The following is a 6333-nucleotide window of genomic DNA, read 5'->3' on the forward strand; positions in this document are numbered from 1 at the left end:
TGCAGAAGTATACCTTTTCCGTTGTATACAAATCCGGTCGGCTTCACCAGGATGCAGACTGTCTGTCCCGTTATCCCGTCGATCCCCCTTCCTCTACTGACCATGAGTCGGACCCCTGTGTCTTCTCTATATCGGATTTTTCTCACATAGCCGACGAACAGCGGTTGGACCTAACCCTCACTTCTCTTATCGACCGCCTCCGCACACACAGCCGTGACTCTTCCCTCGCCCTGTTCTTCCTTCATGGGAATACGCTATACCGCCGCAACTTGCGACCTGATGGTTCTTAGCACTTGCTGGTCGTTCCCCAACACCTACGCTCCGCCGTTCTCGAACAAATGCACGACGCCCCTACAGCTGGTCATCTTGGCCTCTCGCACACATACGACCGCGTGCGCCGGCGTTTCTTCTGGCCTGGACTCTACCGCTCTGTCCAACGTTATGTAGCCGCTTGCGACCTCTGTCAACGCCGGAAGAAACCCCCTGTGCTACCACCTGGACACCTGCAGCCGATTGCTATCCCGACTGAGCCATTTTCTCGTGTTGGCCTTGACCTCCTAGGGCCCTTCCCCGAGTCCTTGTCGGGAAACAAATGGATCGCTGTGGCCACCGATTATGCCACGCGGTACGTGATCACTCGCGCCATTCCAACCAGCTGTGCCACAGACGTTGCTGACTTCCTTTTGTACGACTTCATACTACACCATGGTGCTCGCCGTCAACTCCTTACCGACCGTGGCCGCTGTTTCCTTTCCCGAGTTGTCGAGGAAATACTTCGTTCTTGCTCCGTTCGGCAACAAGTTCATCACTGCGTATCACCCTCATACGAACGGCCTCACGGAGCGTCTTAACCGCACACTCACCGACATGCTCGCAATGTACGTATCCGACAGTCAGCGCGACTGGGATATTAGTCTGCCATTTGTCACCTTTGCATATAACTCTTCGCGTCATGACACTGCTGGGTACTCTCCATTCTATCTTCTCTTTAGAAGAGACCCCTTACTGCCCTTCGACACTTTGCTTCCCGCCGCTAGCCCCGTCACAACCTATGCCCGCGATACCATCGCCCGAGCCGACGCTGCTCGCCAGATTGCTCGTCAGAATCTCACCATCTCTGAAGAAACTCAAAAACGCCGCTACGACGCTCACCACCGCGATGTGCACTGTCCTCCCGGATCTCTGGTGTTGCTCTGGCTTCCGTGCCGTCGTGTGGGGTTGTGTCAAAAACTTCTGCCCCACTACACAGGTCCTTACCGTGTACTACGCCCAGTGACCGACGTGACCTATGAGATTTCACCGCTCCACCCAAAGTCACCGACTGCTACACCCACTTCCGAAATCGTACATGTCGCCCGCCACAAGCCATATTACTCCCCCTCCACATCGCACGCCTAATACGCACCGGGACGTTGCCTTTTGCCGAGGGGGGTAGTGTTACCTGGAAACGCGGTACCAAAGTGATGTGCTCACTGACGAAGACGACGACGACAAAGCGTTGAAAAAGAGGGCGACGCTGACAGAGTGGACACTGCACGGCTACTAAAGTCTCAGCGTTGAGTTCAGCCCATCGCAGTGCTGTTACATTAAGTGCATCCCCGTAACAATATTATACAGCGGATTTCGACTTTAAAATTTGGTGTTCCCCTAAAGACAAAAAACAAAAAAGCGAATGCTCAGAAAGCGTAATTCCAAAGCAGTACAACAAGCTCGGATTACTGATTACAAATATACCAAGATGAATACTGTAAGCCGGGCACATGATGAGAAAAAGGGTCACAAACAGACTAAAATGCATCAGAGGAGTAGAGCCTACTCTGTCTCCTTAAAAACGCAGTAAGGTTTGACCGTGGAACTGTGGTCACATCCATTTAGGCTCTCGGTTCAAAAAAAGCCCGGCCTTATAGGCCGACTGTCTTCATAACTCAGCCCCGAACGTGGTGCGGAAGGCTCATGGTCTTACTCGGGGAATTGATATCTGGTTTAAGCCCTTGCTTTCCTAATGTTGGGCTAAATAGCTCTCGACTTGGGGTTTCTTTATAACGCGGATATAACACGACAGCTGGAAAAGCTAATATTCGAATTTCGACTATAAAGGAAATATATTTAACGTAAAAAGTGGTACTTTCCACAGCAATTCTCCTAATGAAAGGCTAGTCCAATGCCATGACACATCTTTACTCACTTCAAAATGAGTGAACCATGAAAAGGTGGAATTCAAACAAAGTTCTTATTGTTTACAATTCTGTATAAATCCGAGGAAGCCCGTTCGTTTTTGTTGCTTTGATATTTCATTTCCTTTATGAGAGGCATGGCATCATATGTGCCATTAGCACAATATCTGTTGTAGACCGTCCATGGTGCGATGTACACTGAGAAAGGACATATAAGAGTGCATGTGGAAAAAATGATGCATGTAAGCATATTGTAGCCGTAACATAATGTGTACAATGTAATAATGTAAACATAATGCAGTGATGATGAACAAGGTCGTAAGACTGAAGAAATATAGGTAGTGCGTATGAATGATGAATCGTAACGTACTAAATCATCGTAAAAAATACTTTTTGTCACGAGACACAAGCACACGTCATAATGTCATATAGCATGACTACGCATATTCATACCAACTCACTGTCAGATAGATCTTTGCACAAACATCGTGCATAGTCTTGACGCATAGACAATCATGGGTCGTGGCTATATCATTAAGCATTTTGCGAAGTAATGGAGAGAAATGGAGAGTTTCTAACAATATATTACGCATAACGATGACTAATGACTATAAGTCATTATGGAATGTAGCATGCCTGAGCACTTCACGAGTATCGTAATGTAAGGCGAGCAGGATATATAAAAGTATAGTCATAGTATAAGTGACAGTAAAAACATGACACAGGACTAAAACACATGATGAGGCGTACATAAATCTGAACATTACGAATTGACGCACTCTAGTTGTAGAATTTACTTATTTTGCATTCCCACTCGCAAGCAGAATTATAGCGTTTCGACCGAACTTTGTAGGTCGGAGGTAGAACATAGGAAATCATTCCAGAAAATAGTATCTATCTGATTCGCGGGCTTTCTATGACTAGTAGAACTGTTTAGGGGAGTGAACAAAAAAAAAGATATTTGCGGGAAACGGTCTCTACTGGAACCAAAATCGGGTTTTGGGAATCTGAATACCCTTTTGTGGTTATTAACACGCCCATTCAATTACCATTCAGTTCCGGAACGCTTTCTTATAGCGGCGGGCGCCATTACGTTAAGTTTCTCCCGAAGGCGCATGCGCAGATTTCCATCGTATAACAAGAAGTCAGCGCCAAGCAGCAGCCAAGACGGAGCAGCCCCGCCGCTATTTAGCAAAAGCGACTATATGTAGCGCAGTCGCCACTGAGCTCACTGTAATTTCAGTGACGTTCACCTGTTTCCTTTGCGAGCACGTGCATTTATATGAATTAGTTCAAGCACGCTAGAAAGGTCGTACCTTTCTAAAGGCCCACCGCCAATCCTAATTTACCGTTACTCTCTTCATTTCTCTAAACTTCAAGGCAAGATTTTCTTCTTCCCGATCTGCTTCCGATTCTCCGAAATTAACATGCCATCGTAGAACACCTTTGGCTATGTTAACTTAGGTTAACGCAATTAAACATTTGCATTTTGAGAAATGTTAGCGTACGTCAGTGCACCAAAGGCACATTAAATATATCGTGGTCATCAAATGCCTCGTTCCTGGTATATTTCTTTGCTTCTCAATTATAAACTCCACACTCAAAATTTTAGCTTCAGAAATACAGATTATTAATCCAGACTTTCTCCCTCTGACCAAATAAATAGGTCGAGCGGCCCCTAATCTTTGCTTTAAGGGCTAAATGAGATCGCGTGAATGGGTCTTTTCAGCAGCCAGAAATTTGCGTATCATCTCAGTGACATGGACGTAGCTTTTATTTTACTTTGTGCACCAAGAGAAAACAATGTCTTTCTTTAACCAACCTGAAATAATATATCCTTATTGCACAGGGCAGCGTTTCCGACCAACTATGGGAACGTCTTTTGTTCATTTCCCACGTCATGAAAATTTCCTATGAGTGGGCACGGGGGCAGAGCTTGCAGCATGATGTTTTACGCTCATCCTACTACAATGCAGGTTCTACTTGCGCTTTTCGCGTTTTGGCCGCCAACGTCATCCTGTGGCTCGACACATGTTACAACGCCCCTTGGAACATCAAGCACATCCAAAGACGAAAGTGATACGATGCCCTTCTTCAGCCGAGTTCCTGCCGTGATGCTCGCCTACGATCTACCAGCCGCATCAACCATGCCATCATCTTCGACAACCTATACAAGTGGACCGACTGTCTGTTTCACCTTCAGTGGGCACGGGGGCAGAGCTTGCAGCATGATGTTTTACGCTCATCCTCCTACAATGCAGGTTCTACTTGCGCTTTTCGCGTTTTGGCCGTCAACGTCATCCTGTGGCTCGACACATGTTACAACGCCCCTTGGAACATCAAGCACATCCAAAGACGAAAGTGATACGATGCCCTTCTTCAGCCGAGTTCCTGCCGTGATGCTCGCCTACGATCTACCAGCCGCATCAACCATGCCATCATCTTCGACAACCGATACAAGTGGACCGCCTGTCTGTTTCACTTTCAGTGGGCACGGGGGCAGAGCTTGCAGCATGATGTTTTACGCTCATCCTCCTACAATGCAGGTTCTACTTGCGCTTTTCGCGTTTTGGCCGTCAACGTCATCCTGTGGCTCGACACATGTTACAACGCCCCTTGGAACATCAAGCACATCCAAAGACGAAAGTGATACGATGCCCTTCTTCAGCCGAGTTCCTGCCGTGATGCTCGCCTACGATCTACCAGCCGCATCAACCATGCCATCATCTTCGACAACCGATACAAGTGGACCGCCTGCCTGTTTCACCTTCAGTGGGCACGGGGGCAGAGCTTGCAGCATGATGTTTTACGCTCATCCTCCTACAATGCAGGTGTGTAAAGCCTTTCCATTATTTACAAAGAAATGCGACGACCCCTTCCTTTTACTGTTCCCGTGCCCACGGGTGTTCTGTGAAACAATTTGCGAGTGTTTCTCTGTGGCGCTGTTATTGCTCTGCTCCGGGGACAGTGAGTCCAACCCTGGTCCCAATACGCGATCCGAATCACTTACGGAAATCGACTCATTGCCGGACGATCCTGCTGAGCAAATGAACACTCTTTTTCGTTTACTGAAAGATGTTCACTCTCGTTCACTGCAAAAGTCACGTTGAATTGACGGCTGATATCAGAGCTATCAAGAATAGTCAAAAGAACATGGAAGCTAAAATCGCCAGTATTCACAAAAGAATAGACGACCTAGAAGAAAAAACCAAAGTGTTCGAGCAGTACGACGCCGATTTTTCCGCTATTCAGTCTTCTGTACATGAAATATCAACGCAAAATAACCAATTTCCATCCCGGCTCGATGAACTAGAAGACCGATCGCGTAGAAACAATCTAATCTTTCATGGCATTTCAGACAGTAAAGAATCTTGGCAGGAAACTGAAGCAAAAATAACATCGCTTCTAAACTCGTCATTAGTCCCATTTTCAGCAGACTCAATTGATCGTGCGCATCGCCTAGGTTCCTTTGCGCCTAATAAGTGCCGTCCGATCATTGTTAAGTTCGGCAACTACAAAATAAAAGAAAAGATACTTGCAATGCGTAGTGATTTCAAAGACAAGGACATTGGTGTTAGTGAAGACTTCTCGGCCTCTACCCGTCTCGCCCGTAAAAAATTAATCGAATTTGGCAACAGTCGGGATGGGTCTCCCAAGTTTAAATTACGTTACAACAAACTGCTTCTAAACCACAAGTGCTACATTTACGATCCCATTTCTTGCAGTGTTAAGGAAACCAAGTCAAGCGATAGCAACGTTAATACCGATGCTACCTCGTTTATTGAAGCCGCAACATAGGAGAGAGTGAGGGGTAGTAGCCATTTTAGAGTAGCTCCCGTTTCTGTTCTTTTTACTAATATTAGAAGCGTGGTTAATAAATTTGATTCCTTATCGTCAGCAGTCGACTCTAGTTCTGCAAACATAATCGTTTTGACTGAGACATGGCTTTCTGCACACATACAAGATTTTGAAATTTTCGAAAATGCGCGTGACTTCACAATTTACCGTTGTGATCGAAATGGCCACCGTGGAGGGGGCGTTCTTGTTGCTATTTCAATCGACATTCCCTCATTGCGCATCCAAATAGACACTAATCTAGAAATAGTCTGGTCACTAGTAACCCTAGGTCATGTGAAAGTGATATTTGGTGCATGTTATC

At 46.2% G+C, this 6333-nt stretch overlaps 1 pseudogene; it reads left to right on the forward strand.

Moving 5' to 3' along the window:
• Positions 1-4999: 4999 nt before the first annotated feature.
• LOC146180112 (uncharacterized) lies at positions 5000-5972 on the forward strand (annotated as a pseudogene).
• Positions 5973-6333: the final 361 nt, after the last annotated feature.

Source organism: Amblyomma maculatum, chromosome 9 (assembly GCF_055883805.1).
Source record: "Amblyomma maculatum isolate TAMU_Amacu chromosome 9, ASM5588380v1, whole genome shotgun sequence".
In the NCBI taxonomy this organism is placed as follows: Eukaryota; Metazoa; Arthropoda; class Arachnida; order Ixodida; family Ixodidae; genus Amblyomma; species Amblyomma maculatum.